Raw genomic sequence first — 26,873 nt, 5'->3', positions numbered from 1 at the left:
CAAGGAGAACAACAAAACACTGCTGAAAGAAATTAGAGATGATACAAACAAATGGAAAAATACTCCATGCTCATTGATTGAAAGAATCAATACTGTTAAAATGGCTATACTGCTCAAAACCATCTACACATTCAACACTGTTCCTGTCAAACTGCCAACATCATTTTTCACAAAACTAAAAAAAAATGCATCCCAAAGTTCACATGGAATCAAAAAAGAACCTAAAGAGCCAAAGCAATTCTATGCAAGAAAAACAAAGCTAGAGGCATCACACTACCCAACTTCAAGCTACAATATGTTACAGTAACCAAAATACCATGGGACTAATACAAAAACAGACACATAGACAAATAGAACAGAATAAAGAATCCAGTAATAAAGCCACACACCTACAGCCATCTGATCTTCAAACAAAGTTGACAAAAATAAGCAAGGGGAAAAAAGCTCCCTATTCAATAAATGATACTGGGATAGCTAGGTAGTCACATGCAGAAGAATAAAACTGGACTCCTACTTTTCACCATATACAAAAATTAATTGAATATGGATTGAAGACCTCAAACTATAGAAATGCTAGAACAAAACCTAGGAAAAACCATTCTAGACATCAGCCTTGGCAAAGAGTTTATGACTAAGTCCCTAAAAGCAATGGCAACAAAAACAAAATTGATAAGTGGGACCTGATTAAACTAAAGAGCTCCTGCACAGCAAAAGAAACATCAACAGAGTAAACAGACAACCTTCAGAATGGGAGAATATATTGCAAACTATGTGTATTAGTCAGGGCTCTCTAGAGGGGCAGAACTAATGGAAAAGATATATATAAATAAAGAGGAGTTTATTAAGTAATAATTCACATGATCACAAGTTCCCACAATAGGCCATCTGCAGGCTGAGGAGCAAGGAGAGCCAGTCCGAGTTCCAGAACTGAAGAACTTGGAGTGTGATGTTCAAGAGCAGGAAGCATCCAGCACAGGAGAAAGATGTAGGCTGGGAGGCTAGGCCAGTCTCTCTCTTCACATTTTTCTGCCTGCTTATGTTCTACCCATGCTGGCAGCTAACTAGAATTGTGCCCACCCAGATTAAGGATGGGTCTGCCTTTCCCAGCCCACTGACTCAAAGGTTAATCTCATTTGGCAACACACTCACAGACACACCCAGGTTCAATACTTTGTATCCTTCAATCCAATCAAGTTGACACTCAGTTTTAACCACCAAAAGTCCACCGTTGTCAACTTGAACCCACACACATCTTCTGAGATCATACATAATTTTCAAATAAAGATGATAATAAGGTCATAATTATGCCTAACATAATACAACTATTCTTTGTACAACTGGAAATGCACCAATCCCCAACCTAATAATTATTACATAAATTTAACAATACTTAAATTTCAGTCAATAAATCTCATGTCACATTATAAAGGAAAAAGGAAATAAAATGAAGATATTTTCTTACTACAAGTGTATACATGCACAAACATGTTTTTAACAAAAGAAGGAGGTAATACTTATGACAATTACAGTCCTCATTTCTGCAGCTGGTCACATGGTCATAGTTGGTATTGATGACTGTCTTCTTTTACTACCCATTCTGTATTCCCTTTGCCTTCAGCAAGCACCTCAGCAGGTCAGGTTTTTTTCCAGGTGGACTGACCCAAACCTTCATTCCTGTAGGGTCTGGGTCATTTGTATTCCTGCCTGGATTGTGCTGTTGCAGTTTCCTGTTGACCTTAATCACAGGGTATGGTAATACTAAGAGATGCCCTAATGGATCTCCTGTATTCCATGAATACTGCTTCTTACCTCCACTGTGGAGTAGTAGACTGATTTCATCTTGATAGTCTGGGTCAATCACCCCAGCCAACACTGTAACTCCCTTCTTAGCCTGTTGACTTAAAGGTAGGAGGAACCCAAAGTGTCCAGGTGGCAATCTTAACTTCCAGTTTAATGGAAAAATTGTTGTGATTTCTGGTAGCAGCATTCCTCCCTCTGGAATTAAGACTTCTAGGCCAGCAGAATGTAATGTCTTGGGAACAAAAAGCAAAAATTTTGCTAGTGAATCACTAGAGGTGATGGTGAGTGGCGCCACTTCCACTTCCACCCCTTGATTCCTAGACCCGTGAATCCTGGCTATGGGAGAAACAATATCATATATTGCATGCTGATTCAGAGCATACACGACTTTCTGGAGAACTTTGCCCCAGCCCTGCAAAGTATTGTCACCTAGTTGTAATTGTAATTGTGACTTCAAAATGTCATTCCACCATTCTACCAATCCAGCTACTTTAGGGTAATGGGGAACATGGTAAGACCAGTGAATTCCATGACCATGAGCCCACTGCCACACTTCTTTAGCCATAAAGTGAGTGCCTTAGTTAGAGGTAATGCTGTGTGGAATACCATTACAGTAAATAAGGCATTCTGTGAATCCATTGATGATGGTCTTGGCAGAAGCATTGCATGCAGGATAGGCAAACCCATATCTGGAGTAAGTGTCTATTCCAGTGAGGACAAACCTCTGCTTTTTCCATGATGGAAGAGGTCCAATCTAATCAACCTGCCACCAGGTAGTTGGCTGATCACCCCGAAGAATGGTGCCATATTGAGGGCTCAGTGTTGGTCTCTGCTGCTGGCAAATTGGGCACTCAGCAGTGGCCAAAGCCAGGTCAGCCTTGGTGAGTTGAAGTCCATGTTGCTGAGTCCATGCATAGCATCCATCCCTGCCTCTATGGCCACTTGTTTGTGGGCCCATTGGGCGATGACAGGGTTGGCTGGGGAAAGAGGCTGAGTGGTGTCCACAGAACAGGTCATCCTATACACTTGATTATTAAAATTGTCCTCTGCTGAGGTCAGCTGATGGTTAGCATTCACATGGGATACAAATATCTTCACAGTTTTTAACCATTCAGAGAGGTCCATCTACATACCTCTTCCTCGAATTTCTTTGTCACCAATTTTCCAATCATGCTGCTTTCAAGTCCCTGACCATCCAGCCAAACCACTGGCTACAACCCATGAATCAGTATATAACCACACATATGGCCCTTTCTCTTTCCATGCAAAGTGCACAACCAGGTGCATTGCTTGACGTTCTGCCCACTGGGAAGATTTCCTTTCACCACTGTCCTTCAGGGATGTCCTAGAACAGGGCTGGAGTTCTGCAGCTGTCCACTTTCGGGTGGTACCTTCATATCATGCAGAACCATCTATGAACCAGGCCCTAGTCTTCTCTTCCTCTGTCAACTAATCATAGGGAACTCCCCACAAGGCCACTGGTGCAGGCTGGGGGAGAGAAGGAAGAATGGCAGGAGTGGAAACCATGGGCATTTGAGCCACTTCCTCATGTAACTTACTTGTGCCTTTAGGACCTGCTCAAGCCCAATCATGTATATATCACTTCCATTTGATGATGGAATGCTGCTGTGCACAACCCACTTTATGGCTAGATGGGCCAAAAAGCACCCAGGTCATGACAGACAGTTCAGGTTGAATGGCAACTTGATGACCCATAGTCAAATGTTCAGTTTCTACCAAAGCCCAGTAACAGGCCAAGAGCTGTCTCTCAAAAGGAGAGTAGTTATCTGCAGAAGGTAGCAGGGCCTTGCTCAAAAATCATAGAGGCCTCCATTCTGACTCACCTATGGGGGTCTGTCAAAGGCTCCAAACAGTATCCCTATCTGCCACTGACACCTCAAGCACCATTGGATCTGCTGGGTCGTATGGCCCAAGTGGCAGAGCAACTTTCACAGCAGCCTGGACCTGTTGCACAGCCTCCTCCTGTTCTGGATCTCACTCAAAACTGGCAACCTTTCAGAGCATTCAATAAATGGGCCAGAGTAACACACCCAAATGAGAAATATGTTGCTTCCAAAATCCAAATAGGCCCACTAGGCATTGTGTCTCTTTCTTAGTTGTAGGAGGGGCCAAATGCAGCAACTTATCCTTCAACTTAGAAGGAATATCACAACAGACCCCACACCACTGGATCCCTAAAAAATTTACAGAGGTAAAAAGTCCCTGAATTTTACTCAGACTTATTTCCCATCCTCTGGCATACAAATATCTCACCAATAAATCCAGTGTGTTTACTACTTCTTGTTCACTGGATGCAATCAGCATAATGTCATCAATTTAATGGACCAGCGTGATATATTGCAGAAGCAAAAGGCAATCTAGGTCTCTCCAAATAAGATTATGACACAAAGCCTAAGAGTTGATATACCCCTGAGGTAGGATAGTAAATGTATATTTCTGGCCTTGCCAGCTGAAGGCAAATTGCTTCTGGTGGACCTTATGGACAGGAATGGAGAAAAGGGCATTTGCCAAGTCAATGGCTGCGTACCAGGTACCAGGAGATGTGTTAATTTTCTCAAGCAATGAAACCACAGCTGGTACAGCAGCTGCAATTGGAGCTTGGTTATCCACTGTCATTCTTGGTTAAGCTTGGTTATCCACTGTCATTCTCCAAGATCCATCTGTTTTCTGCACAGGCCAAATGGGAGAATTGAATGGGGATGTGGTGGAAATCACCACCCCTGCATCTTTCAAGTTCTTGATGGAGGCACTAATCTTTGCAGTCCCTTCAGGGACGTAATATTGTTATTGATTTACTATTTTTCTAGGTAGAGGCAGCTCTAATGGATTCCATTTGGCCTTTTCCACCATAATAGCCCTCACCCTACAAGTCAGGAAGCCAGTGTGGGGTTTTGCCAGCTACTAAGTATGTCTATGCCAATTATGCATTCTGGCATGATCACAGGATGACTCTGGGGACCCACTGGACCCACTGTAAGTTGGACCTGAGCTAAAACTCCATTAATTACCTGACGTCCATAAACCCCTTTTTTAACTGGAGGACCACAATGACGTGTTGGTTCCCTGGAATCAATGTCAGTTCAGAGCCAGTGTCCGGCAGTCCCCAAAAATGTCTGATCATTTTTCTTTCCTTTCCCCAGTCCACAGTTACCCTGGGAAAAGGCCAGAGGTCTCCTTGGGAAAAGATGGCAGAAAGATTCAATGCACAAATTGTGGGTAATGTAGTGGGGTCCTTCCTCAAGGGGACCCAGCCTCCCCTTTATTCAAGGGGTTCTGTGTCAGTAAGCTGTCTCAAGTCTGGAAATTGATTGAGGGGCCATGATTCTCTCTTTTTATAATTCAAATTATTATTTTGTCCATTTGATCTATAAGTTTTTTGCTTATATAAATTAAGTAGAAATGCAGTAGGCTTCCTATCAATTTCACTTCTAGGAACACCGTGATGAATTAGCCAGTGCCAAAGCTCTACACAAGTCACACTATTCTGATTGCCACTTTGCCTCTGCTATCCGTTATGACAGCTATTCTCACCTTCCTTTGACAGTTGCATGCCATCACTTGGCCCCTGCCACTTTGGGATCCAATTATTCCCATTGTATTTAAATTTTGTAGTTGAATGACTGTGGTTCCAACTGTTAGATCTGACGTACAGAAAAGATCAGTTACAGGGCTTTTGAAAGATGCTGGTGCTGACTTCACAAATATGTTTTGCAAGGCATTGGTCAAGGGTATATCTTCTGGACCCTCCCAGGTGGGATGAATAGGTCTAAAGTAACTAATCCACTCCACCATCCAATCACTCCAAGCCTCTGGATCCCTTCCTCTACACTAAATCCAGGGAGATCAGGCATTTCCAGCTCGCCCACAGTGGGCCATCTTTTAATCCATATTTCAGCTAGCCAAGCAAATAAACTATTGGAACCTTTTTTAACTCCCCAAGCAGAAACATTAAATGCAGAATCCCTAGTTAGTGGACCCAAATCAATAAATTCAGTTTGATCCAACTCCATATTCTTTCCACAATTATCCCACACCCTAATATCCATTCCCATGCCTCTTCTCCAGATTTCTTTTAATATAAATTAGAAAAGTCAAGCAGTTCTTTTTGAGTGTAGTGCATCTCCTCAGGTCACACTCTCAACCTCACCTCTAGGGGCCCGCCAGGACTTTAATCTATTTATAGGTCTAGAAGAAAACAGGAATGTTGGGGGTGGCTCCTGAGGAGAATCAGTATTATCCTGGCAACTGCCTCAGGGGAGGCCATCACACAGGGTTTATCTCCTCAGACAAAGGTGGAAGGGCCGATGGCAGTATGGGACAGGGAGGGGATGTTGCCACTGCTGGGGATAGGGAAGCTGTTTCTTCTGGCAAAAAAATTCATCAGAGTTTACAAACTCAGTGTCCCCAGCTTCATCAGGGTCCTCCCACTCATTCCCATTCCAAGTCACAGGGCCCCATTCTTTTCCAATTAGTGCCCTCACTTTAACAGTAGACACCTGATATAAAACCATGCATGTATCTTTCATTGAAGGTCAGCCACCTGTATGATAAGAGCTTATGTCTGTTTTTCCACAATTTCAGCTCTTTCTCGACAGGAGATGAGACTCTCACTCAGGGCAATCTTACCAGATTTGAAGCTCAGTATCTGCTTCTGAAGCCGGGAGATAGAATCCCTGAGTTCATCATTTTCTTTCATCACTTTGTCCACCGAACTTATGAGCAACCAACCAGCTTCATTATATTCCTTGGTTCTCCACATATGGTCAAAGGTATTATGTATAGACTCACTAAAGTCCTTGCCTCTCCCAAGCAATGAATCAGGAGTGTCAAATTCATTTATTTTACATAACTCTCCAAACAGTTCACACCAAGGACTATCTGTGTTCTCCATACTATTAGAAGTAGAGTCCTTAGCATTTTGGGGTCTAATCATATTAAGCAGCCAACTCCAGAAACTCCAAAACCAATAAAAGAAATTCATCCTTAATATTCTGTTCCTCTAGAACCACTCCTGGTACCAAAATCTGTATTAGAGTTCTCTACAGGGACAAAACTAATGGAATATATATATATATTCCATTTTTTATATATTCCATATATATCCCATTATATATATATATGGGATTTTATTAAGTATTAAGTATTAACTCACACAATCGCAAGGTCTCATCTGCAGGGTGAGGAGTAAGGAGAGCCAGTTCCAAAACTGAGGAACTTGGAGTCCAATGTTCGAGGGCAAGAAGCATGCAGCATTGGAGAAAGAGGTAGGTTGGGAGGCTAGGCCAGTCTCTCTTTTCACATTTTTTTGCCTGCTTATATTCTAGCTACACTACAAGCTGATTAGATTGTGCTCACGCAGTTTAAGGGTGGGTCTGCCTTTCCCAGACCACCAACTCAAATGTTAGTCTCATTTGGCAACACCCTCACAGACACACAGAGGATCAATACTTTCCATCCTTCAATTCAATCAAGTTGACCCTCAGCATTAACCATCACACTATGCATGCAACAAAGGTCTAACATCCAGAATTTATAAGGATCTTAAGCAATTCAACAAGCAATAAACAAATAACTCTATTAAAAATGGGCAAAGGATATGAACAGACCCTTCTCAAAAGAAGACATACAAGCAGCCAACAAATATATTTTAAAAGGTCAATATCACTAATCATTAAGAAAATGCACATTAAAACCACAATGAGATACCATCTCACACCAGTCAGAATGGCTATATTAAAAAGTAAAAAAAAAAATGTTGGCTAGGTCATGGGGAAAAGAAAATGCTTATACATTCTTGGTGATAATGTAAATTAGTTGAGCCACTGTTCAGAGAAGTTTAGAGATTTCTCAAAGAACTTAAAACAGAACTACCATTCAACCCAACAATCTCATTACTGGGCGTATATCCAAAAGAAAATAACTCATTCTACCAAAAAAAGACACATACACATGTATGTTTCATCACAGCTCTATTCACAGTAGCAAAGACATAGAATCAACCTAGGTGTCCATCAATGGTAGATTAAATAAATAAAATGTGGTACATATACCATGGAATAATACAAAGCCATAAAAAATGAAATCATATCTTTTGTAGCAACCTGGATGCAGCTGGAGGCCATTATACTAAGTGAATTATTGCAGGAACAGAAAACCAAATACTGCATGTTCTCACTTATGAGTGGGTACTTGTGGACATAAAGATGGCAACAATAGACTCTGGCTACTACTAGAGGCGGGTGTGAGGGAATTGGGGAAGTGTTGAAAAACCGACTATTGGGTACTATGCTCAGTACCTAAGTGTCAGGATTATTCATACTCTAAACCTTACATCATGCAATATACTCAGGTAACAAATCTCCATATGTCTCTCCAAATGTGAAATAAAGTTGCAATTATTTTTTTAAAAAAGAAATAAAATTTCAAAAATACCCAAAAAAGATGAGAGTTTACATATTGAGTCTGGATGTGGCTCCATTTGATGGGAAGACTCCTGATCTTAATACAAGTAGTCTAACCCCCACCGCCACACACACACACATGCAATGGTGGGATAGAAAGAAGATAACTACAATAGACATCCCCTTAAAGTTGTGAGCCCTTAAAAGGGACAGGAATTGCTCACTCGGGGAGCTCGGTTCTTGAGACAGATGTCTTGCCGATGCACCCGACCGAATAAACCCCTTCCTTCTTTAACTGGGTGTCTGAGGAGTTTTGTCTGCCGCTCGTCCTGCTGCAAGGTTAGTCTTAAGCTATAGCCAATCTGGTGTATTTTGCGCATCTTTCTGTATGGTCCATGGCAAACTTTGTTGCAGCCTTCCATTTTGTTTTACATCCTTCAGGGCATGGCTGGTAACCCCATAGCAAGAGCTTGTTTAGCTCTGTGTGGCCCAGATTCATCCTGGCTTAGGGAATGGGCCTTTCTGATTGACATTTTGGTAACCTTTGCCATTTTTTTATTTTCTTCCCCTCCACAAACTGTCTTGAATTTTCCTTTCTCAGAAGATCTGTGTGGTTACTTTGGTTAAAATTCAAAAGCCAGAAATATCAGCCATTTGGCCTGGCTAAAGTCAGGTAATAAGAAATTTTAAAAGGATCTTATTAAAGAGTGCTGTGATTAAAAGTCAGCTTAATTAAAAGCGAATATTCAAGCTCTAACAGCCCAGGACTCCTTGGGAAAAATAGGACACACCAGATACCCTATTTTTTAAAAAAAACCTTATGAAACCCCAGGAATTGGAAGCAGATAAACATCTCTTAGAATTTAGGGTTCTGTTCTGCTTTGCATTGTGTTGTCTGGCATTTTTGACCTTCGGGGGTATCAGAAATTACTTCACATTATAAGAGAAACATAAAGACTGGCAAATGAAAGGTCTTACAACTACTGAATCTTCTTGTCTGCCTATCTGTGTAGCTATGTATGTGTTGTGTGTGATGTCTATAAAAAGAGCTCTAATTAATTAGCCTAAAGGAAGACAAGCACTTGGATCAAATTTTTTAAAGGAAACATAAAAGCTAATTATCTTTTGGTACTTAATTATCTTATGGCACCTTTCAGCTAATTATCTTATGGTACCATTCAGTTTATGTGACTTTAATCTTTGAGAAATAAAAACAGCCTAAAGATTATTGGTAAAAAGCAGATGTCATCAAAATATAAATAGGTAGGTTAGGTACTAGGCTTGCTAGATGTTTTGAGGTTATACACCACCTTTTGGGTTTTGATAACTATTTAACTTGTCTGCTCTATAATTGGTAAGGCCAGGGAACATATACAACTAACCACACCCTGCATTATGCTGGAAGGAGTCAAACCTTTGTTGCACCTGGCACACAATTAAAACAACTTGCCAGGTTTTACATTAAAGTTAAAATTGCTAGGAGTTACCATGATAACATGTCATTGAAACTACTGGAAATAGATTCACTTGCAAGTTGTGTAAGAACAATAAAATGTGTTTTTAATAAAAGGTTATAAGAAGGCATAAACATGTAGATTCTTGCCTAGGATTAAAGGATTGTTTGAATTAGAAAAAATAAAGCTAAAAGTTTGAACAAGTGTTAGAAGGATTGTAAAAGTTAATCTTGCAAAATTTCGTGTGTGAACATACTGACTAAATTCAAAAGGATATTGTATGGTTTTTCAGCAAATTGAGCATTGAAATAAAACCACAACAAGGTATTCTTAAGGTGCTAATCTGTTCCTTAGCAAAATCTGTAAAAGGTTATAAAAGGTGTTTTGCTTTTAAGTTTCTGAGTCATAATGTTGGCAAAATGAGTCATCATTATGGCAATCTGGAATTCTATTTCATAACATCAAGTATTTTAAATATTTAACATGTTTAATAGTCTTCCCAAAATCACACTTCAGTTTCAAAATTGTCTTTCCTGATGCCTGGTTTTTTGTTTGTTTGTTTGTTTGTTTGTTTGTTTGTGACGGAGTCTCGCTGTGTCATCCAGGCTGGAGTGCAGTGACGCAAACTCCGTTTACTGCAAGCTCCACCTCCCAGGTTCATGCTATTCTCCTGCCTCAGCCTCCCGATAAGCTGGGATTACAGGCACCCGCCATCACACCCAGCTAATTTTTTCTGTATTTTTTAGTAGAGACGGGGTTTTACCATGTTAGCCAGGATGGTCTTGATCTCCTGACCTCATGATCCGCCCACCTCGGCCTCCCAAAGTGCTGGGGTTACAGGCGTAAGCTACCGCACCTGGCTGATGCCTGGCTTTTTGAATGGTTCAGAAGGCCCCTGGAACATCCAGAAAAAAAGGTAAACAGGATTATTTAACCTATTTAGTTACACGAGATTGCCAAAACAATGTTCAGTCTTCTTTAGGTTACATTTTGGTGATAATACTAATATATGTTCCAAAATTGTATGGAATTTCTAAAATTCTAATGTCTAAGTATATGCTATAAATCATAGTTAAGGTTGTTCTGTTAAGTTACTATAAACCACAGAGATAATCAAACTCTTCTGTCAATTGTGTTTCTGACTGTAATTACCCTGGACATTTTGTTATTCACAGAGAATTATTGTCTTGTTTTAATCATTTTCAAAAAATGGTTTATAATAAGCTATAGAACGTTAACAGGTACTCTCAAATACAGGTTTCTGATAACTTCGGTGATTGTGACATTGGTAAAAAGGGAAAATGTACAGGACTTATGAAGAGCTGAAATGTTCGGGAATATCAAGCAAAACAAGAGCTAACTGAATGAACTCAGGAAACTGAAGCAAACATTTTTGACTTTCGCTTGGAATACCACTGATCTTTGTTTTGTGTTTCAGAGTCAAGGAAATTTATTTTGAACTATTTATAGCCTTCAATAATTAAGTAAGGTATACTCCTATCAACAAGATCTGAAGCATATTTGTTTTTCTCTGCCTGGTTCTGCTAAAATTTGGAAACTATCTGTGAGTACTCTTAACTTATGGCAATATAGTTGTTTGCTTCGATGCAATGAGAATCCGTTTTTCGTTTTCAACGGGACACAATTACAGAAACTGGTTGTTTTACCAAGGCTTTGACCAGAATGATATGCTTCCCTTTAAGAAGTCAGGCTTGACTTGCAAAGCTGATAAAAGGCCCTTGGAGAAAAAAAACTGGCCTCATACCCTCGTCTACATGGTACCTGTACAGGGTTTCTGACCTGTGGTCAGTAAAGAATGCCATTTTCTAACAGGCCCAGGATCTCCAAGTTTATCTTGGGACCTTAAGAGTAGAGGATCACCCAACTCAGAGGTATTTGAGGATACAAACCAATGGCTAGGCTCAGCTTCAAAAGATCTTATCTGAGATTCCTTGTGGAACATAGTTTTATCAAGCCAATATAAAAAGCCTACGTAGAAATAGTTATTTTTACTGCACTTTATGCAAATAATCAGGCCAAGTATAATACTAAAATCTATTTTGCAAGCCCCTCAGTCCTATGATGATATTTTTTTTTTTTAGCAAAAATGAGGCGGAGAGAGAGAGACTATGTTCCAAAACTTATTTGTCATTAAGATCTAGACTCATTATAATTCTTTAAGTTTTTGCCTACATTTTAGACTACCCCTGCTTGTTCCTGTGAACCAACTGGCAATCTCTGGCTGCAGCTCAGAAAAAAACAAAAGAGATGGGTAATATAAAAATCTGTATCAATATTCTAGTTCTGAGCAATTATCCTTCAAATCTTGCCAGGTGATGGGAATAAATAGGGTGCCCATCACCCAGAGGTTTCCTTTTTGGGAAAGTAAGACCAAGAGAGCTAACCAAAGCCAAGCACTGAGAACCAAATCTTAGCAAGCATAACTATAGCCACCAGTTATCTGGACATGTCACAAGACATCCTTTTCTCTCCCCCTTGTTAGAGGAGGACTCAATTTTACAGCTTCACCTTAGCATTCAGCTTATGAGGAGTCCAGCAACCCCCCGAGACATATTTTTGTCCCAAACTCAATTTCAACTTTGGGGTCAAAGCCCTTCCTAGAAATTTTCCTTCCTAGGAAAACTGGATCTAAGGAATCCAGAGGCAGATGATAACAGAAGTTAAAAGGCATGGTACAGGTGAGCATGGCAAATTCCTGCTGATTAAGCCAAGCCTCCTGTTTTCTAGATAAAGGTCATGCTAGTATCCATGGCATAAATGAGGGCAAGGGAACTCCAAGGCTATTGACAGTAGTGGGGATAAAGACATAGGCAAGACTGGATAATTCCTATTCTCTAGGCACTCCCTGCTTCATGGGTACAAGCCAGTTTGGCACCTATGGGCATCACTGCCAAGGTTGCAGGGACTCAGGGTTGCAAGGATGGAAGAAGGAAAAAATATGCTCTTCCTTCTCTCCTTCATGTACCCCAGTATCTGCTAGGAAGAGAAGGGAACCAGGGACACCTGCTTCCCTCTTTCTAGATGGGTATCCATTCACCTTCAGTCTGTACCCCTTTCGAATGCATCCTGGATTCCTGGGACTCCTTTGAAAAAAACATCTTCTTTCTTTTTTCCTTTCTCCTCCTCTGTCCTCTCTTCACAGATAGGTAATTGTGTCTGCATACTAAAGGACACTCCCCTCAAATGCATCCTCCAAAGTGAAAAGAGTTAATTTCCCAAACTTTCAACTGGTTGGCTTAGGATTGGGCTCAGGGAAAAGGAACTCAGAAGCCTAACATGCTAGAAAAAGGGTAAAGCTTTTTTCACCAGTCAGGTTTTAGGCCTCCCTCTCCCCGTGCAAACTAGTAAAAGGCATTGGGATTTTTGGGCTATCCTTACCCACCTCCCCACTTGTTTCATTTTGATACATGTTTTCTAACAACCTAGTTTTTCTCTTCTCACCTTCAGGCCATCAAACTCCAAACAGTCATGCAACCAGAGCCTCAGACAACGGCCCCTTCTGCTGGGGACCCTTAAGTAAGCTTCTGAGGGAGCTCTGACTGCCGTTTTCCCAAAACAGCACCCCCTGTCAGCAGGAAGCAATTAAGGTCAGTCTTCATCTTTATCCTTATCCTTATTCTAATGGCAGTTAGATGTGCTTCTTCGGAGTGGGGGAGTGAGGTAGCCAAGTAAATAGCGCCCCCTAACAGAACCTCTGACCAGCCTGCCCACTGGGAGGAGTGCGCACTGGGGTGGAACCTTGGGAAGTTCACACCATTTGCAGCGGGAGGAACCTGGCCTCTCCTCATCTGGGGTGGTAACCTGGGATTCTGTCAGTGAGGTGGGAGGTCAGCCAGCGAGACTCTCACTTTGCTGAGTGTACTTGTTTCTCATTTTTTCCTTTTCACCCAGTAAATTCCATTTTTCCCACCCTCCAAATTGTCTGCGAGCCTAATCTTTGATGGTCATGTGACAAGAACCTGGCTTTTATCTGAACTAAGGAGAAAGTCCTACAATTAGGACAGTGCTGAGGGGAAATGTGGGGTTAGAGCCCTCACACAGTCCCCACCAGGGTACTATCTAGTGAAGCTGTGGCAATGGGGCCACTGCCTCAATAGCTAAGAATGGTAGAGCCATCAGTAGCTTGCACCCTGAGCCTAGAAAAGCTGCAATCACTCAAATCCAACATGTGAGACCAGCCACAGGGACTGACCTGTGAAAAGTCCCATAGGCAGAGCTGCCCAAGGCCTTGTGAGCCCACCCTTTGCACCAGTGTGTCCTGGATGCAGAACATGGAGTTAACAAGGTTATTTTGGACATTAAGATTTAATGTTTGCCCTGCTGTGTTTCAGACTTGCATGGAGCCTGTTGCACCTTCCTTTTGGCCAATTTCTCTCTTTTGGAAGGGGAATGTTGACCCAATGATACTATTATACAATGATACTATTATATTTTGGAAGTAAATAACTTGTTTTTGATCTTACAGGCTCATGGGTAGAAGGAACTTACCCTGAGTCTCAAGTGAGGCTTTAGACTTTTGAGTTAATGCTGAAATGACTAAGACTTTGGGGGACCATTGGAAAGGAATGATGCATATTGCAATGTGAGGAGGACGTGAGATTTGGGGGGCCAGGGATTAAATGATATAGTTTGGATGTTTGTCCCCTCCAAATCTCATGTTGAAATATAATCCCCAGTGTTGGAGGTGGGGCCTGGTGGGAGGTGTTTGGATCGTGGGGGTGGATTCTCATGAATGTCTTGATGCCATCCTCACAATAATCAGTGAGTTCTCGCTCTGTGAGTTCACACCAGATCTGGTTATTTAAAAGAGCCTGGAACTTCCTCTTCACTCTCTTGTTTCCTTTCCTACCACGTGATACACAGCATCCCCCCTTCACCTTCTGCCATGATTGTAAGCTTCCTGAGGCCCTTACCAGAAGCAGATGCTGGTGCCACACTTCCTGTACAACCTGCTGAGCCATGAGCCAAAATAAACCCCTTTTCTTTATAAATTACCCAGCCTCAGATATTCCTTTCTAGCAATGCAAACAGACTAACACAATATATAAATAAATGTATATTTGCATACATCTACCGCAATGCTTGAAATTATGTGGAGTTTCCATATTACTAACAGATCTTGTGGATTAGACTTGAAGATAAAAACCTGGATCGTTGTTCTACACTAAATGTTACCAGCTAAGTTGAGCAATTACTAAAGTGCCTCATTTATAAAACTAATGACCTCTCTTGGCTAGCGTATGAGTGCTTAGTGCAGTAACTCAAAACCTCTCTAGGTATTTTAAACAGATTTAATAAGGGGAATTAGGTGCTTTAAAAAATCTTTGGATAAACAAACTCTGGGCTTTGACTCTAAGCTTCCAAGAATAACCCCAGCAGAACATCATAGATATGACACACTTGTAGAGCTGCTAATTCTGACACAGGTGAGCAATTAGGAAGCTGTCTATGAAAAACTGAATTTTAAAATGCATCATCGTAAGCTGTGATAAAGCAAGAAACCATCGCCGCTCCAATAGCAAGTGTCTCTTGACAACCATGCAGCCATTGTGTGGGCATTCTAATACTACCACAGGAAAACTCACATCTCACTAACTGTGCTTGCCAGCAGAAAATGACCAAATAAAAAGCAGTAAGAAAGTGGCTTCTATCTTCCTTCTATTTTCCAAATCAGACTTCAGTGCATTTAATCATGAAACCCCATTTGCATCAAAAACCCGTTTTAAAAATATGCATTATAGCTTTCCTGCCCCTACAGTATAGGAAGCCACAATAAGAGCTCATGAGAATAGATGCTGATTTATCAGTTGACATTTCAAAGACATTTGGCTTAGTTGCTGCTGAGTCCACACATCTGTCACTTATTTAAGAAAACCTGAGGAGTTAAGTGGGGCCTTGAAGTATCTTAAGAATAGTAAACACAGCTTAGCAGCCTGCTCAGGGAGAAACCTCAGAAACCAACACACTTGGGAAGTCAGTAGTAGTGACAAGTACAAATGCCTTTGTGTCTGCCAAATATAATTATGCCTGACTCTACCTAACCTCCAATGGCACATAATTGTAGCTATAATTTTAAGAAATTTCCAATGTCATGTTATACAAGTATATTTTTATTGTTATTCTTTTTGTTTGTTTGTTTGTTTGTTTGAGACGGAGTCTGGCTCTGTCGCCCAGGCTGGAGTGCAGTGGCTCCATCTTGGCTCACTGCAAGCTCCGCCTCCCGGGTTCACACCATTCCCCTGCCTCAGTCTCCCGAGTAGCTGGGACTACAGGCGCCTGCCACCACCCCCAGCTAATTTTTTGTGTTTTTAGTAGAGACGGGGTTTCACCGTGTTAGCCAGGATGGTCTTGACCTCTTGACCTCATGATCCGCCAGCCTCAACCTCCCAAAGTGCTGGAATTACAGGCGTGAGTCACCGTGCCCAGCCATTTTTATTGTTATTGATGATAGCATTATGCAAAATAGTATTTTAATTCTGTGATTCTCTATCTTGCTTTCACTCTTTCTTTGAACTCCATCTTCCCTGATTTTTTTCCTCCTCCCTTCTTGCTTAGTTCTAATGCTTATTAAAATGTTTGCTTCAGTGTGAGTGTTATGTAGAAGACCATCTGTGAACACTAGTGCCAGGGGCATAATACAAAAGTAATTTGGAGAGAAATGATATGAAGCCCCTAAGAATACTAGCCTTGTGATTTCCTTCTCAGAGAGCATGAATTACTCATCTGCCGTTGCTCCTGATGCAATTCGATAAGCCAGAGTTTGTTATTGAATATGTTCCACTAAACTTATAGAACACATTTGTTGAATAAGTGGTGACAGTTGGTGCTTCTTCCTATCAGCTATTTTGCCATATAATGAGCAAAGCTTTCCATATTGTGTGGCTTTCTATAAATATTAAATTTTCTTCTGTTTGTATACATTGAGCCTGTGTGTAGATGACCATATTTCCCTATGGACTCTGTGTTGTTTTGGAAGATGTTGCATTCCAAATGCATTGACTCCCCAAAACAGGAAGTCTTATTTTTGAAAGTGTAGCATTTTCTTTATAAGTTAATACAATTTGGGGTCACTATTAGTGTTTACTTTTGGAAGCTGTAAAGTAGCTATGACTATTGGAATTTTTTTTCAATATCAAACTTTATTTTAAATTATCTGAAGATTAAATGGGTGGTTTTGATAGTAGAATTGTACTGATTTTTTTCCTTTTATCTATTTTTTCCATTTCACTGGAGTTGAATTCATTTATAAGCAATAACATAATGTTAACTTTTGAAAGACAGTAAAATTCATCCAGTCTTTCAGAATCCTACTTTTACAGAGTCTGAAGCCAAGTTGTTTGATTGGAGAAGGGAAGTAACACTATTTGAGTCTGCCAAGCCATAATTACACCAGTATTCCAAGTTCTTGACATCCATATTTTTAAAAATAATAGCTTTATTGAGACGTAATTCACATACCATAAAATTTACTCATTTAAATTAAATAATTTTGTGACTTTTAGTATACTCACAGTTTTGCAACCATCATCACTATTTAATTTTGGACCAATTTCATTAACCTAAAAGCAAACCCCATACCCATTAACAATCACGTCCACTATCTTTCTCCCCAACTCCTGGAAACCACTAATCTACTTTCAGTCTCTATAGATTTGCCTGTTCTGAACATTTCATGTAAATATAATTATATAATAAGTGAAATTTTGTGTCTGTCTTCTTTTATTTAGCAGAATGTTCACAAGGTTCATCCAGTTGTAGCATGTATTCCTTTATGTAGTTTATTCCTTTTTATTGCTGAATAATATTCCTTTACATAGATATACCATATTTTGTCTAGCCATTTATCATTTGGGTTGTTTCCATTTTTTAGCTATTATAAATAACACCACCATAAACATTCATGTGAGTAAAAGAGGATGGTAGAGGGATTTTGTTGTTATTATCAAGAGTCATCTTTAATGCCCAAATGAAGTATTACTATTATTTTTTGTTTCCTACTCCTTACTTGTAAACTCTCCTCTCTTTCCTCCCTTCCTTTTTAAGTTTCTACCTTCTCTTCCTTCACTAAATATTTTTGAGCCTCTACTGAGTTCCTGGAACTATGCTAGAGACTAAAGATACAGAGGTGAACAAGGCACAGATCCAATCCCTGCTCTTACAAAGTTTTCATTCTAGTAAGGGTTAAACTAAATAAATATACATTTCCCATATGGTAGGTGCTATGGGAATATATTTAGGAGTATTTGGAGGCTCCATGGAAGCATAGATGGGGAGGGCATAACCCAGAGAATAATGCTGGAAAATGCATTCTGGGAAAAGTAGCCTCAAAGGGTAAGATTTTAACAATAAGTAGTAATTAACCAAGCTAAGAAAGGGAAAGGATGTCAAGGCAGAGTGAACAGCATTCAAAGAGGCCCAGCTGGTAAGAGAGCCAGATGCACTTAAAGGACTGGAACACAGCCATGTGACTGGTTTATACAATTTGAGGAAAGCAGAAGAGGGAGGAAAGGTAAATAGGGTCCCTTTTATGTAGGATTGATGCCTTGTCTTTATTCCAAGTGCAATAAGGAGCCATTGAAGGGCTTCCCTAGCTTCGCATGTTAGTAATCATGGAGATGTCTGTTTCTATCCTCTAATGTAGCTACTCCAGGTCCCTTCATGTTTCACCAGTTATTTTTCACAGATTCAAGAGTGACTCGTGCTCAGAAATAAACTGAGTCGTGTGTCTGAAATCCCCTAAAGCCTCCATCTATTCCATCCCCCACCTTTGGGAGCACTGTGTTCCCCACAGCATTGTTCAGCCTCTGTTGCTTCCAAGTATACTCTAATTCTCAAAACATTGAACTCAACCCCTCCACCCAAGAACTCAAAGCATTGAACTCAAAGCACTGAACTCAAGCCTCTCAGAAAGCAAAGAGAATACTCACTTCCCAATGTCACATTTTGTTCCCTGGGCATCAATGTTTATGTCCCAGTGTTTCACAAAACGTTCCTAAAGCCCCTGCCCCTCCCTACTGTGTCCTGGATTCAGACCAAATTTAAAAGGCTGGATCTGGAAACCTTTCTCTGAGATCACGATTGTATTATTTTCTCCATGCTTGCTCTCTCACTCTCTCTCTCTCTCTCCATACTAACATTCCTGTGGGCTCTCCTTCTGTCACCAATCTCTCACTCATATAAATCCATGCCAACCTACTCTTTGTGTTTCTAATTCTCCAACATTTTCTCCCACTCCCTCTTCATGCTAGTTTACCTGACTGACTTGAAATCCAACCAGTCAGCATAAGTTAGGAGCTAGTCTTTTTTTCTATCCTAAATTTCTTGCTCCTTATTCTTTAAAGAGCAGACAGGGCGATTAACATCAAAATAACAACAAAAACACACAAATCACATCATGTCATTTCTTGCATAAAGTCTCCAAAGTGGTTTTCCATTGTATTCAGAATAATGTCCAAATTCGCTACAATGGTCTATAAATTCATACACAATCTGGGATCTGCCTGCCTTTCCAAATTCATCCTGTATCCAGCCACACTGATCAAGCATGCTTACTCCTGAGGGCCTCTGCCCTTGCCATTCCCTCTGCCTAGGTCTTGCTTCTCCTAGGTCAATACATGACAGGTTTCTTTCTTTTCATTGAATTCTTTTCTGAAATATAATTACCTTCTCAGGTGACACTTTTCCCGCATCCTCCATAGCCCCCCACCTCTGAGCATTCACTACATTTCCCCTTTACTTTATCTTCTACAGAGCACTCATCAGTGTCTGATATTAAACTATGTCATTTTTATTGTTTTTTTAGAGTGGAAAGATAGGAGTATAAATAAATGTGAGGAAACTTTCAGGGGTGATAGATATGCTCATTATCTTGTGATGGTTTCGTGGGTGTATACATATACATAAACTGACAAAAGCGGGCAATTTAAGCATGTGCAATTTGTTATATATCAATTATATGGCAATGACGCTATAAAAATAACAGCTCTTCTTACAGACTTTGTCCTCGGATGAGAGCAAAGATTTATTGACAATAGAGAAATAAGCATTCAGAGAAAAAGTTGAGAAAATAAGGAAGTTTGTTTAAATTCCACAGAAAATGGAAGGATGAAGGAGGTACGCTGAAAGGAGTGGGTCACAATCACAGGATATATACAACAAAGTGGGACAAGAGCCAGGCTATGATGATTGACCCAAAGCCCTGGATTTGCAGTGAAAACAAAGAAACATGGCTGTGAGACCTGATTGTATTAGCGTTGATGGCCTCGTAGAGAAAGCATGATTACTAAAGGAATTCAAACACCAAATCCTTACATATGTTTCCTCAAAAATTTATCTTCCTCAACTCCTTCTGCCAGAAATCTTGCTTTGGGTATGGAACTTTTTTGTCATAGTCGTTATTTTGAGGCTGTGTGTGGAGAAGTGTCACATCTGAAGCAGTAGTTTACTTTTTCATCTATCAATTATTTTGCTTCCTTTTGTACTTAAAAAGAAAAATACACAGTGACCCTGGGGGCTACAGCCATTAATTCCAGGTAGTTATCAAAGTCAGCACTTTTCCTGCAGGAACAAGATAGCAGAGAGACTTTCAATCAATAAATTACATTTACCTAGTCCTTCTCGCTCTGATGCTTAAGGAGCAAAATGCTTGCTCTTTACCCATTTGTGATACCAACACCACCCTTCAGAAAGCCTGAAACTGTGAAAATGTCCTATTGAAGATGTCATGTACTTTAGTTTAATTGCTTTGATAAGAAATCTAAGATATCTATGTGTATATCAGATGAAGGTGTTCAAGGTTCTTTAAGACAGCACCCCAAAATTTCCAGCATCTACCTTTCTTTCATCTTCAGTGAAGTAAAGTTAAAATAGCCAACAACTCTATCCTTTTCAACTCAGGACAACTTACAATAATAACATATGTCTCAGTGTCTTTACTTGGGTTCTCCCTGAAGTATACCCTGAGACAAAAATTCAAATGAATTTGGGAGGTGCATAGGACGATGTCCATGAAGTGAGAAGTGACACAGGATGAAGGAGGCAATCAATAAATGATGCTTAACTAAGCCAGCCACTGCAGTGGGTATCCCATGTAGAACCTCTGAGAAACACATGCCACAGAACTATCCAATAAGAGAGGCAAGAGGGCTGGGACACATACACCAACTCCTATCTGTCAGTGATTGAGAGCTGCTAGGCTGAGGGCATAGTAGCGCTTTTAGTCTATCTCATACATGGGCACAGAGATGATGGTACTGGCAGATAAAATTTATCTGGACCACATTAAAATGAGAGCATCTACGGAATATGGGCAGCATCTTGACAGCATTGCTATTCCTGGTAATGGTGTTTGTCAACAGAGGATTGGAAAGGAGTCATAGTGAGAAGTCTCTTCTTTCCTAATATTGATGTCATTTGATTAAATGATATTAAATGTCAGAGTCTAAGTCTGGGGTTGGAAGGAAGGATGGGGAGGAGTGAGCACTAATAATACTAATGGAAATGAAGAATTATGTATAGTTGAGGTCATACTGGATTGGAGTGAGCTCTAAATACACTGACTTGTGTTATTTGGGGGACTGTGTTAAGACACAGGAACATGACATAACAACAGAGACAGAGCCTGGAGTGATGATAGTACAAGTTAAGGAACCCCAAGGATCGCCAGCTGCCACCCAAGCCAGGAAGAGGTAAGGAAGAATCATCCTCTCCTAGAGTCTTCAGAGAGAGCATGGCCTTGTTGACACTTTGATTTCAGATTTCTGGCCTCCAGAACCGTGGAAAAATAAATTTCTGTTGCTTTAAAGCACACACTCAATAGTAATCTGTTATGGCAGCCATAGGAAACTTATACATGCCCTGACTCCTAGGAGGCAGCCTTCTGTGGATCAAATCAAAGCCTGAAGTTTCCACCAACCCCAGTCTACCTGGGTCTCCCCCTTCCCAGCACCATATGGCTGCTGAAATCTTTGCTCAGGTCCTTAGTCTCCTAGCTACTGCTTTCTCCTGCACAAGTTAGGAGTTACCAGATGCCTCGAGAGGAGATCACACAAATATTTGGAGCTCACCTGTGGTTCTATCCTCTTTGGGATTTTGCGCCTCAAGTCATTGTACTTTGGTACCTACAAATTTCAACTTTGTCCTTCATACCCCATGGGTGTGAAAATTCCTGGCAGGACTCTATTTCCGCACTGCAACTAGGTAAATAAATGTTCCCAGGAAAAACTTTTAGAGTTTAGTATAGGATTATAGATTCAAAAGCAGTTTTCCTCGAAACTTTGACAGCATTGGTTCATTTCTTTTAGTATTGTGGGTTGCTGATGTGACATTTTATTAAAAGCAAAACAAAACAAAAGCTCTGCTCATTCCTCTACCTGCCATACTCAGATTCTTATTGTTTTCCTTGATTTTCTGAAATTTATAAGGTTGTGTCCAAGAATTGCAGTTCTTTTATTTATCCTGTTCAGCACTTGCTGAACTTTTCAGCAGAGAAACTTCAAATCGTTTTTTTAATTACATGAATTTTCTTCTTTTTCTCTTATTAGTTCTTCCAACTAATTTTCTATAATTGATGTAAAAGATAGACCTCCTAGACTGATCATCTATGGCTCTCTCAGTAATTTTTCTCTTATTTTTCTTCTGTTAGTCTTTTGCTCCATATTAAAAAATGACTTCTTCAAATTTTATTTTAGGTCCTTCTATATCTACATATACCAGTATCTATTTATACCCCTATAGAATATATTTTAATTCAGAGTACCTTATTTTTCCAGTTTCCAAAAACACATCCTTATTTTCTGATTGATCTTTCCTCACAACAGGCAGACATTGCACCTCAAATGTCTCAGAGGTACAATTCTGGGAGAATAAGTAAGATATAGGTAACAGTGATCCTCTCTGAGAAGGAGAACTGGGGCCAGGATATACAGTAGGAACTGCCATATAATTTGATTTTTTACTATATGCATACATTTATACATTAGTTAATTTTGTTAGATTTGCCAATAAATATCTCTCTGAAAATAGAAAAATTCAAATTGGTTATTTTGTCCTTTGATCTTATCTTTTGGTGCTGGGATCAGGCATCTGCTTGTTCATTTTTGTTTTTCTCTCTTTTGGGCTGCTGATTTTCCTCAAATATTTGATATCCCTGGATAGTCTGTTCACAGATACAAATGAGAACTATGCTAATTAAGATACATAGATGATGTGGGTTTCCTCTGTCATTGTTTAAACTCATTCTCCCTTACAGTATGCTTCCTTGCATAGGAGTGGGACTGCGCGCTCTGAGCACATGGGTAGGGTCTTTCTTTAGGATGTGTAGGTGGGGAAAAAAATCAGAGGAGATGGAGACACTTCCATAAAATATTATTTGCAAAAATCACTGCAACTATTCCTTTCCCTGTGTGTATATCCCTTGCAATATGACATTGCAATTTCTTCCACAAAGAGAGGGAGTCAATTTCCTTACTGCATGAATCAGGGAAGACCTTGTAATTGGCTTTTGCCAATAAAGGTCAATAAATGTGCTGATGTACCAGTTCCAACCTAGGCCTCAAGAAACCTGGCAAGCTCTTGCTCACTCTTGGAAGGCTAGCCAGCTGCCATGTAAACAATCCTAAAATAGCCTGACAGGACGAGTTACCATAAGGAGCAGAGATGAGGCATCCAACCTAGGCCATCCTAGTTCATCCACCCCTCAACTGACCCAGTAATGTACTTTAAATGTATAAATGAGCCCAACCAAGACCAGACCACTCAGCTGAGCCTACCTCAAATTGCCAGATAAAATAAATGGTTGCTAGTTTAAGCCACAAAATTTTGGGGTAGTTTGTCACCTAACATTTTCTGACTGATACATTCTTCCTATCCACCCCTACATACCAAATAAAGAAAATGTTATTATTCTGGTGTGCTAATGCTCATGCCAGAAGTCCTAGAATCCAGCAGACATATGTTTCATTTTTTTTGGAAATCAGTTTCCTTGCCATATTGCCAGTTACTCTGTATATTCCAGGGAGGAGAAGGGGATGAACTTTCCCAATTTGTCACCCCATTTTTCTGTCCCATGCTTAATCCCTATTCTTACTACCTGCTGACCCAATTTGACAACCGTTACTACAACCACATGGGGAAAAGAGCAGCCATGGCTATACCCAAGCTGCCCTTAGAATCCTCTATTCATGGCAGCCCTTGGGTATGTGCATTCACAGTAGAGATTTTCTTCTGCTTTTACTGTTGTCTCAACTCTGCTAGAAATTCACTCTTTTATGTTTCTCTTTTTTCTGGTCATTTTTAATTTAATCATTATAGTGAACTATATCATGCATGGAGAAAAGGGTATAAAATATTTATGTACAGTTAAAGAATAATGACAAAATTAATACTCAGGAAGCTATCACCCAAGTGAAAAAGATTACCCAATTCCTTAGAAGTTCCCCATGCGCGTCTTCTCAAATGTATTCCCCAGCACTCCCAGGAAATGACCACTGACAAGACTTTATCTTAATTACTTCTTTGCTTTTACTTATGGTTTTACTAACCATGTAAGAATCTCTAATCTTTAGTTTTTTTAAAAAAATAAATAAATAGAAAGCATAAACTCAGCTGTATGAGGAAATGGCAATATTGCCACCATCAGATAAAAGCTCCCAGGAGAAAGCTAAATGGAACAGCTCTGGGTCACAGTGAACTTTCACCTTCGCTGAGAGTTTATCATTCCTTTCTGGGGAATTCAATCGGCAGTGTATGAGTGAGTCCTGGGAACCACTGGGCTCCTGCAGTTGGGTTGTCTGACAGAACTATATTATGAACTAAGCATGAGACACTGGCTTAACAATAGTCAGAAATAGTAGATTTCTCAAATTGTTTTCTTCTATGTTCATAATGCCAAATGCTGGTTCCCAGGGGAAGTTTAGGACAAAACACTTCTGTGTGTTGATATGTGGAAATGTCCTCAGCTGATCCAAGCAGTGGGACATGAAGGGGAAAGTAGAAATGTCACCAGCACAAGTAAGGACATGCCTAGTGCAGATGAAAAGTGGGATCAAGATCATATGACCTTTGTCCTCACCTTTAAAAGAAAACTCAATGGCAGTAGTTACATCATTGATGACAACCCTCAAAAAATGCATCACCAAGTCAGATCTCTTTCACAGACTCCTGACTCAGACTTCTTGACATTTCCATTGAGATTTCTAATAGGTATATGAAATCCAAATGTCCAAGAAGACATCTAAACTCCCCTCATATGCAAATATCAGCTCCAAATTTAGCTTTCCCCATTTCAGTTGATAATAACCCATCCTTCCAGGGACTCATGCCAAAACTCTGGTCTCCTCCCTAACTCTTTGCTCTCACATGCCAAAAACAATTCATTAGAAAATCCAAACTCTTGTGCAACGGCAAACTATCTAAACAGAGTGGTCCTTCTAAAATGTAAGTCAGATCATGTGACTCCTCTCTTCATAAGCTTTCAAAACATCTTCCTATTTCACATAGAATAAAAGTTAAAGTCACCATGGTAACCCATAAAGACTCCTTCATCTGCTTGTCTGACATTCTCAAAATACAGCTAACTTTATGCTAGCCTCGGTGACTCTTTTGCAGTCTCTCGATCATACCAGGATGCCAGATGAGCTCCCACCTTAAGGAGTTGCTCTAGCTGTTCCTTCAACCAAGATCACTCTTATCCCAAATATCTACTTGGCCAAATAGCTCCTTCAACTCATTGCTCAAATCTTTCCTTCTCAGTAAGTCCTACCCAGACTGTCCTATTTAATATTATGAACTGCCCCTACCCACTACCCCTAACATACTCAATCATCTTACACATCTCTATTATTTAAAAACAATTCTGGAGCACCAAACGCTTTCTAACACATTATATAATTTACTTGCTTATTGTGTATGGTTTGTTTTCTACCCCCCACAATAGAACATAGTCACATGAGGGCAGATATTTTTGTCTTCTTTGTTCACTGATGCATGCTAAGTGCCTAGAAGAGTGTCTGGCACCTAGTAGGAACTCAGTATATAATCAGTGAATAAACAAATGAACATACTCATCTTTTGAATCCCTCTGCTGCAATGTGGATTGGTCACTCTCTGTCTGTTCCATAGCTGTACACATGAGATCTCCTTTCAGGATCCTCCTGGAGATTCTTTTTGTCTCTCGCCAAAGCTGAATCACCTATTTCCTGTATTCCCTTTCTTGGCTTACTTTCTTATTTAGATACAGCATATCCTCCTATAGCTTCTTAATAAATGGTGTGGGGAAGGCACATGTTTTGAGACTTTGCATATATAAAAATGTCTTTATTTTATCCTTCTATTGATTTGACAGTTTGACTGGTTATACAATCCTATGTTGGAAATAATATCTTTTCAGAATTTTTTGTGCTTGCTGTAGTGTTTCTGTTGAGATATCCAAACCATTCTGACGCCTGATCTTTTGTATGTGATTGGTTTCTTTCTCTGAAAGTCAGTACAATATTTTTGTCCTCACTCTTCTGATATTTTAGAACCATGAGCCTTGGTGTGAATATATTTTCATCCAATATTCTGGGTTTTAAGTGGATCCTTTCATTCTGGCAATTCACATCTTTCAGTCCTGGGAAGATTCTTCTAGAATTATTCTGAGGATTTCACCCATTGTTTTTTCTGTTCTCTCTTTCTGAATCCTCTACTATTCATATTTTAGACTTTCTAGATTGACTTCTGCTTCTGTTATCTTGTGTGCCCAATTTACTATCTGGTGGTCTTTTTCTTCTAATTTCTTGGAGATGTCCTCAACATTGTCCTCCAACCTTTTATTGTGTTTTCACTTTCCCTTAGCATTTTTAATTTCTAAGAGTTCTTTAAGTTCTCTGAATTTTTCTTTTTTATTCCATTCTTTTCTTATTTACATTTTTGTTTGTCTGTTAGTTGGGTTTTGTTTTTTTTTTTTTTTTTATCTTCTATGTTAAAGCCATTCCCAGGTGTCTATTACTACTTGGCAATCAGTTTGTGATAAAGAGTGCAGCACTAAAATGCTGATTGGAATTTCAGAGCACATGGGCAGGGTTTGTAGATGTGGGGTATTATTGTGAAGCAACCTTTGGGGATTGATATGGTTTGGCTGTGTCAGCATCCAAATCTCATCTTCAGTTGTAGTTCCCATAAGTCCCGTGTGTTGTGG

At 39.9% G+C, this 26,873-nt stretch overlaps 1 long non-coding RNA gene across 10 annotated transcripts in view; it reads left to right on the top strand.

Moving 5' to 3' along the window:
• The window catches only part of LOC105486157 (uncharacterized), a 171,993-nt gene that overhangs the window by 99,810 nt on the left and 45,310 nt on the right, over positions 1–26,873 (top strand). For 9 of the 10 annotated variants that reach the window (XR_011621008.1, XR_011621010.1, XR_011621012.1 and 6 more), the window contains 2 exons: positions 11,115–11,240; positions 13,145–13,284. This is a non-coding gene — a long non-coding RNA (uncharacterized lncRNA). Of the gene's footprint in view, positions 1–11,114; positions 11,241–11,876; positions 11,949–13,144; positions 13,285–26,873 lie in introns of all 10 variants that reach the window. The other variant, XR_011621011.1, reaches the window with a different exon arrangement.

This window comes from Macaca nemestrina, chromosome 3, assembly GCF_043159975.1.
Source record: "Macaca nemestrina isolate mMacNem1 chromosome 3, mMacNem.hap1, whole genome shotgun sequence".
Classification (NCBI taxonomy): domain Eukaryota; kingdom Metazoa; phylum Chordata; class Mammalia; order Primates; family Cercopithecidae; genus Macaca; species Macaca nemestrina.
The sequence above is the reverse complement of the archived record's forward strand: the minus strand, read 5'-3'. Positions and strand labels throughout refer to the sequence as shown.